This window comes from Sus scrofa, chromosome 12, assembly GCF_000003025.6.
Source record: "Sus scrofa isolate TJ Tabasco breed Duroc chromosome 12, Sscrofa11.1, whole genome shotgun sequence".
NCBI classification, from domain to species: Eukaryota; Metazoa; Chordata; class Mammalia; order Artiodactyla; family Suidae; genus Sus; species Sus scrofa.
In genome coordinates, this window is record NC_010454.4 from 23,899,069 (window position 1) to 23,912,388 (window position 13,320).

Here is a 13,320-nt window from a genome sequence, read left to right on the forward strand (position 1 = left end):
GCCCAAAATGAACCATTCAGTTCTGATAGTACATCTGTGCTGGTCAGATAGGAGAGGGGTGGGGGCGGGGGCCCAGGTTTGGTGTCAATTTTGTAGGATTTGTTGTGCCTACTTCCCAGAACCTTTGAAAGAATAAAACATCCCGGATTTGGAAAGGGGTTGAATTTTTTCCTAAAATGTGAGGCAGGTGCTAAGTGGGGTCATGAGGAGTTTCATGTTTGGGGAATGATGATGGCTTCTACAAAAGCTGACCTCTGAGATGCTGGACACAAGCTCTGGCAGGAAATGAAGAGGAAAGAATGTGTCAGCTGTCCTGCTCCGGTGGGTTTGAGAAGGAGGCCGAATGCTGCTCTTTTCTGGGACATGGGGTTTGGGGAGTCAGTGTGGAGTTGAGAAACACCCACGGCCATAAACGGCGGTGCTGCTCCAAACAGCTGAGCTCACCCCCAGGCTTCGTGAACCTCACACTGGACGTTTCAACTGACATAAACTTCCAACCTTTCCATCAGTTCCCCTGAGTGAGGGCTTTATATTTTATAGACTATTTCATATTGCCATTTAGGAGAGTTGAACCATTACTTCTATTAAGAAAGTGGCACTGAGTTCTCGTCGTGGCTCAGTGGGTAACAAATCCAAGGAATATCCATGAGGTTGCAGGTTCGATCCCTGGCCTCCCTCAGTGGGTTAAGGATCTGGCGTTGCCGTGAGCTGTGGTGTAGGTCACAGACACAGCTTGGATCCTGCATTGCTGTGGCTGTGGTGTAGGCCGGAAGTTGTAGCTCAAATTTGACCCCTAGCCTGGGAACCTCCTGGTGCCGTGGGTGCGTCCCTAAAAAGCAAAAAAAATTAAAATAGTTAAGATGGTAATTTTTAAAACTTTTTTTTTTTTTTGCTTTTTAGGGCCGCTCCCACGGCATATGGAAGTTTCTGGGCTAGGGGTTGAATCGGAGCTATAGCTGCCAGCCTGTGGGCAGCCACAGCCATGCCAGATCCGAGCCGTGTCTTTGAATTACACCACAGCTCATGGCAACTCTGGATCCTTAACCCACTGATCGAGGCCAGGGATTGAACCTGCAACCTCATGGTTCCTAGTAGGACTCGTTTCAGCTGTGCCACCTTGGGAACTCCTAAACCACAATTTTTTTTTTCTGTCTTTTTTTTTGGTCTTTTCTAGGGCCATACCTGCGGCATATGGAGGTTCCCAGGCTAGGGGTCGAATCGGAGCTGCCAGCCTACACCACAGCCACAGCAACTTGGGATCTGAGCTGCGTCTGCAACCCACACCACAGCTCACGGCAACGCCGGATCCTTAACCCACTGAGCAAGGCCAGGAGTCGAACACGCAACCTGATGTTGTGATTTTAATACATCACTGGATTCTGCTGGAGGCTCCAGCACTGACTTGTCACCCTTAGGCAAGGCTCTCTTTGCCACTCAGGTTTTCTTCTGCAAATGGGAGGGCAGAAGAGATAATAATAAAAACACCAGCCTCGGCATGGGGCAGGCAGATGGCACAGTGCTGTGTGAGCAACTGAACACTGTAAATATTCAAAAGGGACATCAACTCAAACTGTGGTCTCTGTGGTGACTTAAGATTTTTTAAAAAGATGGCAAAGCAGGTTAAGGATCCAGTGTTGTCACTGTGATGGCTTGGGTCACTGTTGTGGTGAAGGTTCGATCCCTGGCCCAGGAGCTTCTTTGGCTGTGGGTCCAGCCAAAATAAAATAAAATAAAATAAAATAAAGTGGGAGTTCCCGTCGTGACTCAGTGGTTAACGAATCCGACTAGGAAACATGAGGTTGCAGGTTTGATCCCTGCCCTTGCTCAGTGGGTTAAGGATCTGGTGTTGCTGTGAACTGTGGTGTAGGTTGCAGACATGGCTCAGATCCCGAGTTGCTGTGGCTCTGGAGTAGGCCGGTGGCTACAGCTCCGATTCGAACCCTAGCCTGGGAACCTCCATATGCCTCGGGAGTGGCCCAGGAAATGGCAAAAAGACAAAAAATAAATAAATTAATTAAATAAAATAAAGTGAAGGTCTGCAAGAAGTACAGAGGAAAGAATAAGGCTGCCCTCTATTTGCTCACAATCTAGTGGAAAAAATTTACAATATAAAGTGTTACAGGAGTTTCCATCGTAGCTCAGTGGAAACGAATCTGACTAACATTCATGAGGAAGCAGGTTCGACCCCTGGCCTCGCTCAGTGGATTAAGGATCTGGCATTGCAGTGAGCTGTGGTGTAGGTCGCAGATGTGGCTCAGATCCTGGGTTGCTGTTGCTGTGGTGTAGGCTGGCAGCTCCAGCTCTGATTTGACCCCTAGCCCGGGAACTTCCATATGCCATGGGTGCAGCCCTAAAAAGACAAGAAAAAGAAAGAAAGAAAGAAAGAGAGAGAGAGAGAGAGAGAGAGGAAGAAAGAAAGAAAGAAAGAAAGAAAGAAAGGAAGGAAGGAAGGAAGGAAGGAAGGAAGGAAGGAAGGAAGAAAGAAAGAAAGAGAAAGAAAGGAAGGAAGGAAGGAAGGAAGAAAGAAAGAAAGAGAAAGAAAGAAAGAAAGAAAGTGTTACAGGTTAGTCTAACATATGCAGGATTCAAATATATATAACTTAACTTCTACAATGGGATGAGGCTGGGTGTACACTGTGGGTAAATCAAAAGTCACAAATTAGTTAGGACATGAGTTTACGACTTGACCATCTTTCCCAAATGTTTAGTCTAAAGAAACAAAATGTGTGTATAGATATACTTTTACTCACAGCCTTTTGCTTAGATTTTTTTTTTTTTTTTTTTTTTTTGTCTTTTTAGGGCCATACCCATGGCATACGGAGGTTGCCAGCAAGGGGCTGAATCAGAGCTATAGCTGTGGGCCTACACCACAGCCACAGCACAGCCAGATCCAAGCTGCACCTGCAACCTACACCGCAGCCCGTAGCAATGCCGGATCCTTAACCCACTGAGCAAGGCCAGGGATTGAACCTGTATCTCATGGACACTATGTCGGGTTCTTATCCCGCTGAACTGCTACAGGAACTCTCTTTCAGTTTTTAAAAACATTTTTTTTTTCCCCTAGAGTCAATCATTACTAAAAACAGAAAAGTTTGAGGGGCTTAGTTTTCCATGTCCTTATCATGAATTTATTCTCCTCCTACCATCACCAGAAATGTAAATTTTCCCTCCATTCATTTCACCTGATTTCTTGGGGACGTCCCTGCTGGGGCCTTCTGTCCTCCCGCCCCAATCCTGACTGATTACTCCCGAAGGCCTGCAGCCAGGTTATCCGCCACCCAGGGACTTCCCTTCATCGTCGTCTGGAGGATTCTTTTCATTTCTCACCTCTGTTCAATATCCTGTTTTGAGAATCACATCGTCCTGTTTCTTAATTTATTCTCTCATTTTTTATCTCCAGCAGTGGAAATGAATCCGACTAGGAACCATGAGGTGGCGGGTTTGATCCCTGGCCTCACTCAGTGGGTTAAGGATCCCGCATTGCCATGAGCTGTGGTATAGACTGCAGACACAGCTCAGATGTTGCATTGCTGTGGCTGTGGTGTAGGCTGGCAGCTGCAGCTCCGACTCAACCCTTAGCCTGGGAACCTCCATATGCTGCGGGTGTGGCTCTAAAAAGCAAAAATAAAATAAAACAACCCCGATAAAGTCATAGGTCACAAATAATTTGAAAGCATTCCTCTACTCTCTTCCAGCATGGCTGATGGGAAGTGTGGTGCCATTCGGAAGGCCTTTCCTTCAAATGATAACGGCTTTTTTTCTTGGAGGGGTTTTTTTTTTTGTTTGTTTGGTTGCACCTGCAGCACATGGAAGTTCCTGGGTCAGGGATTTAATCCACAGCTGCGGCAAGGCCAGGTCCTTAACCCATTGTGCCACAGTGGGAACTCCTCTTGGAAGGTTTTAGTAACCTTCCTCTATTTACTCGATGACCTGAAATTTCTGACTTCTTTTCTATCCATTATACTGGGTGCTCAGTGGGCTTCTCCTTCAGAAGATCTAGGCTATTCAGTTCTGATTTGATTTCTTGAATTATTTCTTTGATGATTACTTTCCCTCCAGTTTTCTCTGTTCTATTTCTCAGTACTTCCTCTTAGCTGAATGTTAATCCTCCTGGGCGACTTCTACCTTTTAAAAATCTTTAAGGAGCTCCCTAATAGTGTAGTGGGTTAAGGAGCCAGCACTGTCACTTCTGTGGCTCAGGTTGCCTGCTGTGGTGAGTATTTGATCCCTGGCTCTAGAACCTCTGCATGGCAAGGGCGTGGTCAAAAATAATTATTTTCATGTCTATTTTCCAGCTTTCTTTCTTTTTTTTTTTGTCTTTTTGCCTTTTCTAGGGCCGCTCCCGCGGCACATGGAAGTTCCCAGGCTAGGGGTCGAATCGGAGCTGTAGCCGCCGGCCTACACCACAGCCACAGCAACTCGGGATCCGAGCCACGTCTGCAACCTACACCACAGCTCACAGCAACACCAGATCCTTAACCCACTGAGCAAGGAAGGCCAGGGATTGAACCCGAAACCTCATGTTTCCTAGTCAGATTCGTTAACCACTAAGCCATGATGGGAACTCCCAGCTTTCTTTTTTTGAAGAACACCTCAATTTTATTTTCCAACTTTTTTTTTGGCCCTCACCCATGGCAAATGGAAGTTTCCAGGCCAGGGATTGTACCTTATGTCACAGCTGTGGCGAAGCTGGATCCTTAACCCATCACACTGGGCTGAGGATCAAATCCAAGCTGCACCAGAGATAACCCTGGATCCTTAACCTGCTGTGCCACAGAGGGAACTCCTATCTTCCAACCTTCTGACTGAAGTCACTGGTTACTGTATTTTTAAGATCTGTTTTATTTCACTCATTTATTTAGAGCACATTTATCTTTCAATGCATATGGGGAAATCTCAAAACTTTACTACAAAAATGTGAATGGTGTCACCTCTGGGGAGTTAGACAAAGAGTCAGGGCAGATCTTCAAGGTTCTTTCTTTTTTCTGGCCATGCCTTCAGCATGTGGAAGGTCCCAGGCCAGGGATCAAACCCATACAACAGCAATAACAATGTTGGATCCTTAACTATTGGCTACCAGGGACCTCCTGTTCTCTTTTCAAAAATAATTATTTGGAGTTCCCATTGTGGCACATCGGGAATGAATCCGACGGGAAACAATGAAGTGGCAAGTTCGATCCCTGGCCTCGCTCAGTGGGATAAGGATCCTGCGTTGCCATGAGCTGTGGTGTAGGTCGCAGATGTGGCTCAGATCCTGTGTTGCTGTGGCTGTAGCATAGGCCAGCAGCAACAGCTCCAAATAGACCCCTAGCCTGGGAACCTCCATGTGCCTTGAGTGCAGCCCTAAAAAGACAAGGGGGAAAAAAAAAAAAAAAAGAGGGAGGCAGATGGGAGCAATGCAGTTACAAGCCAAGGAACATCTGGGGCCACCAGAAGCAGGAAGAGGCAAAGAAAGCGATGCTCCCTAGAGCCTCTGGAGGGAATAGGGTCCTGCTGACATGTTTTTAGATTTGATTGATTTTGCACTTTCTGACTTTCAGAACTGAGAGAGAAAAAATTTCTTTTGTTTTAAGCTACCAAAGTTTTGGTAATTTGATACAGTAGCCCTAGGAGACTAATAAGAGTATTACTAGGTGTTCTTCTTGAGCTGGTCAGTTTTCCCAAAGGATCCTCCAATCTTTTTTTTTTTTTTTTTTTTTTTTTGTCTTTTTAGGGCCACACCTGTGGCATATGTAAATTCCTAGGCTAGGGGTCAAACTGGAGCTGGAGCTGCTGGCCAATGCCACAGACACAGCAACACCAGATCTACACCACAGCTCCCAGCAATGCCAGATCCTTAACCCACTGAGCGGGGCTAGGGATCGAACCTGTATCCTCATGGATGTTAGATTCATTTTTGCTAAACCCCGATGGGAACTCCAGATCTTTCAGTCATGACTGCAGGGTATTAGACTGGCTGAGAGAATCTTTAGGGCCAAGTGTGACAAGGGGGCCAGGTCTCACAATTTGTTACGTAGTCGTTACCTAATTTCCTGTTTTTCAGTACAGAACAGTACTTTGCTTCAGCCATGCTTTAGCACCCTGGAGTTTCAGATTCTTTCTGGATTAACTTTTCAAGGTATAATCATATTTTAAAATTTTTTTCTGTATTTACTGATGCTTTGATATCTTGGGGCCTTGCTAGCCCCGAACAGACTGCCCCTCCCAGGGTGAGCCAGTTCTTAGAGATAGGAAGCCATTCTCCTGCCAATGTACCTTTTATATACAAACCAACCAATCCACAACCTGTACTCCAACCACCTACTTTATCAGGCTCTCACAATCAAAGTCACTATTCCTTTGTCCTAATCACCCCAGGGCCAGATACTAGACAATTAGAGACAATCCCTGTGCCCCAAGGTCCATTGAAATGATTAAACTAGCTAATCCTAAACCTGCTTACCCTGCCTCACCTGTCCCTGGAACCACGGGAAAGCCTCTGGCCAAGTTGTATATCCACACAATGGAATACAGTGAAAAGGAAGGAACTATTGATATATGCCACGACATTGATGAATCTCGAAAATACGCTGAGCAACAGTGAGTTAAGAATCTGGTGTTGCTGCAGGCTGAGGTGTAGGCCAGCAGCTGCAGCTCAGATTTGACCCCTAGCCCAGGAACTTCCATATGCCTAGAGTGTGGCCCTAAAAAGACAACTCCCACCACCGCCCCCCCCCAAAAAATGAATGCTGAGCAAAAGAAGCTAAGCACAAAAGAGTATATACTGCATAATTTTATTTACAGAATTCTTTTTTTTAATTGATTTTTTTGTCCACACGCATGGCATGTGGAAGTTCCTGGGCCAGGAATCGAACCCACACCATAGCAGTGACCCAAGCCACTGCAGTAACTGCTGGATCCTCAACCCACCGCGCCACAAGAGAACTAGAATTCTTTTTTTTTTTTTTTTTTTGTCTTTTTGTTATTTCTTGGGCTGCTCCCGCGGCATATGGAGGTTCCCAGGCTAGGGGTTCAATCGGAGCTGTAGCCACTGGCCTACGCCAGAGCCACAGCAACACGGGATCCGAGCCTCGTCTGCAACCTACACCACAGCTCACGGCAACACCGGATCGTTAACCCACTGAGCAAGGGGAGGGACTGAACCCGAAACCTCATGGTTCCTAGTCGGATTCGTTAACCACTGTGCCACGATGGGAACTCCTAGAATTCTTTTAAAAATGCTGTGTGAGGGAGTTCCCATTGTGCCTCAGTGGTTAACGAATCCGACTAGGAACCATGGGGTTGTGGGTTGGATCCCTGGCCTCGATCAGTGGGTTAAGGATCCAGCATTGCCATGAGCTGTGGTGTGGGCCAGCAGCTGCAGCTCTGATTCGACCCCTACCTAGCCTGGGTACATCCATATGCTGCACCTGCAGCTCTGAAAAGGAAAAAAAAATTGAATTATGTTGGGAAGTACACCAATTTAGTGGATATAATTTGGGATTATACGTGTTTTCTGCTTAACTCTTTATGTGTCTCAAAATTTCTCCAGTGAGAAGCATGTACTACTTTGATAATCAGAAGAAGAATAAAGGAAGGAAATAAAGGAGGACTGAATTGATGAATGGAGAAAGCGGCTGAGGGTGTCTGGTCCGTTGCCAGGCTCTTTGGCAAACACAGAAGGGGGCGGGATAAAACTACTGCCCTCACACGGCTCAGAGGCCCTCCTAACTCAGGATTCAGGAAACTTTTTTTTTTGTCTTTTGGTCCTTTTAGGGCCACATCCACAGCATATGGAGATTCCCAGGCTAGGAGTCTAATCGGAACTGTAGCCGATGCCAGAGCCACAGGAACGCCAGATCTGAGCTGCATCTTCGACCTACAGCACAGCTCACGGCAACACTGGATCCTTAACCCACCGAGTGAGGCCAGGGTTCGAACCGGCAACCTCATGGTTCCTAGTTGAATTCGCTTCTGCTGCACCACGACAGGGAACTCCCAGGAAACTTTTATCTCTACATTCTTGCCTTTTCTCTTCTTCTTCCTTCTATGTTCCCAGTTGTGAGTTCCTTTCTGCTTTGGGGGTGTGGGCAATACAATTTTTTAATTTTTTTCTTTTTTCTTTTGTTTTACTTTTTTTTTTGGTCTTTTCAGGCCTGCACCCATGGCATATAGAGGTTCCCAGGCTAGAGGTCAAAAAGGAGCTGTCGCCGCTGGCTTACACCACAGCAACGTCAGATCCAAGCTGCATCTCCAACCTACACCACAGCTCACGGCAACACCAGACCCTTAATCCACTGAGCGAGGCCAGGGATCGAGCCTGCATCCTCATGGATGCTAGTCAGGTTCGTTTCCACTGAGCCATGATGCGAACTCTGGGGTATATATATACATTTTTTTTTTTGGTCTTTTTTTTTTGCCATTTCTTGGGCCGCTCCTGTGGCACATGGAGGTTCCCAGGCTAGGGGTCCAATCAGAGCTGCAGCTACCGGCCCATGCCAGAGCCACAGCAATGCAGGATCCGAGCCGCGTCTGCAACCTACACCACAGCTCAGAGCAACACCGGATCGTCAACCCACTGAGCAAGGGCAGGGACCGAACCCGCAACCTCATGGTTCCTAGTCGGATTCGTTAACCACTGCGCCACGACGGGAACTCCTGGGGTATATATTTTTTTAAATCACCTATTTTCACAAAGTTTATAGGGCCTTAGTTGTGCCAGGTATTGCAGGGCCCTTGCCCCTTAGCTTACAAATCCTTCCTCAAATTTTCTCCCTACCCTTCTTCCTTAATTTTTTTCTTCATAACAACACCAATTTATTTATTTATTTAGGCCATGCCCATACTTGCCAGTCCCCAGGCCAGGGATTGAACTAATACTGGATCCTTAACCCACTGAGCCACGAGGGAACTCCCCTTAATTTTTAAAAACCACTTTTAAAAATATTTTTTTCTGGAGTTCCCATTGTGGCTCAGTGGAAACGAACCCAGTCAGTACCCATGAGGATGTGGGTTCAATCACTGGCCTCACTTAGTGGGTTAAGGATCCTAAGTTGCCTCAAGCTATGGTTTAGGCCGAAAGTGCAGCTCAGATCTGGCACTGCTGTGGCTGTGGCACAGGCTCGTAGCTGTAGCTCCAGTGTGACCCCTAGCTGAGAACTTCCATATGCCATACTTGTGGTCTGAAAAAAAAAAAAAAATTATACATATATATTTATACACACATATTTTTTTCTAATCAAAAAAGTAACACCTGTTCATTGAAAAAAACCTGAAATATACAGCAAAGAATCACAAATGAATATAAAAATCCATCTGTGGAGTTCCCTAGCAGCTCAGCAGGTTAAAGATCCAGTAGTTACTGCTATGACTCTGCTATGACTCAGCAGGTTAAAGATCCAGTAGTTACTGCTATGACTGCTGTGGCATGGGTTCAATCCCTGGCCTGGGAACTTTTATATACACGAGCACAGTCAAAAAAATCATTTGTAATTCTCCCACCCAGAGGCAATCATTATTAACACCTGGTTTACATATTCTGTCTTTTCCTTATTCACAGATATACAAGTGTAACACATGTGTATCTTCTTTGAAAAAATAGGACATCTATATGCAAAACTTTATTGAGGTATTTATACCAAACCTACAGTCAAGTGCAAAAACTGCATGACTTTTTTTTTGGCCATGCCCATGGGCGATCAAACTGACACCACAGCAGTGACGATGCTGGATCCTTAACCCACTTAGCCACCAGGGAACTCCAAAAAATGGCATGACTCTTAAGTGTACCTCTTGATAAATTTTTAATATAAGTACCTACAATATTTTAACTTGCTTTCCATGCTTGGCAATGTATTATGAACATTTTTCATATGATCTGATGATCTCCTACAGCATAATTTTTAATGGCTAACTACAATTATAAAAGTCTGTAACTTATATGTTGTAACTTATTTAGCCAATCCATCACTGTTCGGTACTGAGGTTGTTTTCAATTGTTAATCATCGCATTAGTTTCCTATCACTACTGTAACAAATTACAATTTTACTGGCTTAGAGCAACACATATTTATTCTCTTACAGTTCTGAAAGATCTAAGGGAGAATCTATTCCTTGCTTCTTCGAGCTTCCAAGAGGCTGTCGACCTTTCCTGGGGCACATCTCTCAGGCCCTCACTTCTGTCATCTCATCACCTTCTGCGACTCTCATCCTCCTGTCTCCTTCTTAAAAGGATCCATGATTACACTGGGTCCACCCAAACAATCCAGGATAATCTTCCCATCTCAAAAATCCTTAATTTAATCACAATGGAAAAGACCCATTTGCTAGGTAAAATAACACATTCTTGGGTTCTAGGAACTAGAACATGGACATCTTTTGGGAAACATTATCAAGACCACCCCAACTATGAACAGTTTACGCTCCCATTTTTTTTTTTCTTCCTTTTTTTTGCCTTTTCTAGGGCTGCATCCGAGGCATATGGAGGTTCCCAGGCTAGGGATCTAATCGGAGCTGTAGCTGCCAAGACTACACCAGAGCCACAGCAATGTGGGATCTGAGCCACGTCTACAACCTACACTACAGCTCACGGCAACGGTGGATCCTTAACCCACTGAGCAAGGCCAGGGATCGAACCTGCAACCTCATGGTTCTTAGTAGGATTCCTTAACCACTGAGCCACTAACTCCCTCTCATTTCTTTCTTGCTTTCTTTTTTGTTTTTTTGTTTGTTTGTTTTTTAGGGCCACACCCATGACATACAGAAGTTCCCAGGCTATGTCACAGCCTCAGCTATGTAGAGATCTGAGATCCGAGCCACGGAGCCACAGGATCAAAGGCCAGGGATCAAATCTGCATCCTCATGGGAACTCCTGCTCTCCCATTTCTTTTCCTACCTTTGCTGTTCCTTCTCTTCTTCTCATTTTTAGTGTCTACCTGCTTGTAACCCCATTTCCATTCCCAAAATCTTCTGCTTTTCTTTCTAGAATGTTCTTCAAGATATAATTTACTCTTGGGAGCTCAATGACTGTTCTTGATCTATTGACGTTTTTTTGGTCTCTTTTAGGGGTGTACCCTCGGCATATGGAGGTTCCCAGGTTAGGGGATGAATCAGAGCTGTAGCTGCCAGCCTACACCAGTCACAGCAACACCAGATCCCAGCCGAGTCTGCAACCTACACCATAGCTCACGGTAACACTGGATCCTTATCCCACTGAACAAGGCCAGGGATTGAACCAGCAACCTCATGGTTCCTAGTCGGATTCGTTTCTGCTACGCCACAACAGGAACTGCTTGATCTACTGACTTCTAATTTATTTCCCAAACAGCAGCCTTTCTCCCAAATCCTAATTAAGAATGTACAGTCTCAGAGTTCCTGCCATGGCTCAGCAGTAACAAACCCAACTAGTATCCATGAGGGCATGGGTTCAATCCCTGGCCTTGCTCAGTGGGTTGATCTGGCGCTGCTGTGAGCTGTGGTGTAGGTCACAGACATGGCTTGGATCTGGTGTTGCTGTGGCTGTGGTGTAGGCTGGCAGCTACAGCTCTGAAAGACCCCTAGCCTGGGAACTTCCACATACCTCAGGTATGGCCCTAAAAAGACACACACACCCACACACAAACCCAGAATGTACAGTTTCCCTTAGGTGTCCCCTTATGATCTTAAAAACTAAATGTTTCTAAAACTGGATACATGACCCTTCCCCCAACCTCTACCCCACTTTACTGTACCAACTTAGTTTCTAAACGTGATTTTTTTTTTTTTTTTTTTTTTTTGGTCTTTTTGTCTTTTGCCAGGGCTGTACTCACAGCATATGGAGGTTCCCAGACTAATCGGAGCTGTAGCCACTGGTCTACACAACAGCAATGCCAGATTTGAGCCGGGTCTGCCACCTACACCACAGCTCACAGCAACACCAGATTCTTAACCCACTGAGCGAGGCCAGGGATCAAACCCCGAAACCTCGTGGTTCCTAGTCGGATTTGTTAACCACTGAGCCACGATGGGAACTCCCTATATGTGATCTTGTGTCACGATCAGAACACAATTTGCAGGCCCCTTTGTTCAAAAATTATTAGGAATTTCAATATGGTGACAACTGAGTATTAAGCCAAGTGAGGAGCCAGCATTTCTAAGCACCTGTGTGACTGTACAGGTCTCATACTCATAGGCCAACCCTGGCTCCAACTATTATTCTCATTTTACAGATGAGGAAACTAAGACACAGAAGCACCAAATAAGCTCACACTGTTTAGGTGGAGATAGAAGCATGCACAACAGTTAGAGAAGGGTTCCTTGTAATCTCTATATTTACAAAGTTCTCCAATCCTTCAAGGTTCAGCTCAAAACTCTCCTTGTCTAATAAGAGTCCTCACCAAAGGCCAGGGGAAAAAAAAAAATCTCTCTTCCTCCTCTGAAATTTTAGCTTCATAAGGGTATTTGGTTTGTACATTTCTTTTTTTTTTTTTTTTTTGTCTTTTGTCTTTTGTTGTTGTTGTTGCTATTTCTTGGGCCGCTCCCTCGGCATATGGAGGTTCCCAGGCTAGGGGTTGAATCGGAGCTGTAGCCACCGGCCTACGCCAGAGCCACAGCAACGCGGGATCCGAGCCGCGTCTGCAACCTATACCACAGCTCACGGCAACGCCGGATCCTTAACCCACTGAGCAAGGGCAGGGACCGAACCCGAAACCTCATGGTTCCTAGTCGGATTCGTTAACCACTGCGCCACGACGGGAACTCCTGGTTTGTACATTTCTTATGGACTTGCTCACACAGGGATTTATGTTATACCTGAAATAACATGAGGTGGGTGTACATCTAATAAATTCATGTGGTTGAATAAACAAATTAAAAAGAATGAAGGGACAAATTTGTGCATGACTTGAAACACTGAGGGGGGCAAGCAGGGAACTCTTGGCAGGGGACAGGCTTAGGATAGAGCCGAATACTTATGCAGGAGCAGGGATACGGCTGGCTTGATTGGGCAATGGGACCATGGGTGCTAATGCGGATAACACTGGAAAAAAGGACAAAGTTATAAAGTGCCTTTAACAAAGCTAGACAGTCACTTCCCACGGCCCATAAGCTTTATGTGCTGCATGTGCCCCTCTCAGGTCAGCCAGCTTTGCCCAAGAGGAAAAGGCATCGGGTCATAGTCTGACTGCTTCTCCCCTTGCAGCTGGTCTTCTTACACATAAGCACAAGACTTAGTGAGGGGACTGAGCTATGGAATGCCAGCTGATCTCATCCATTCACGAAGTCACTTGTTTAACAGAGAGCAGTGAGCTTCTCCCAGCACAAGATACTTGCACCAAGCACCTCACAGAAAGGCTCCCATTTATG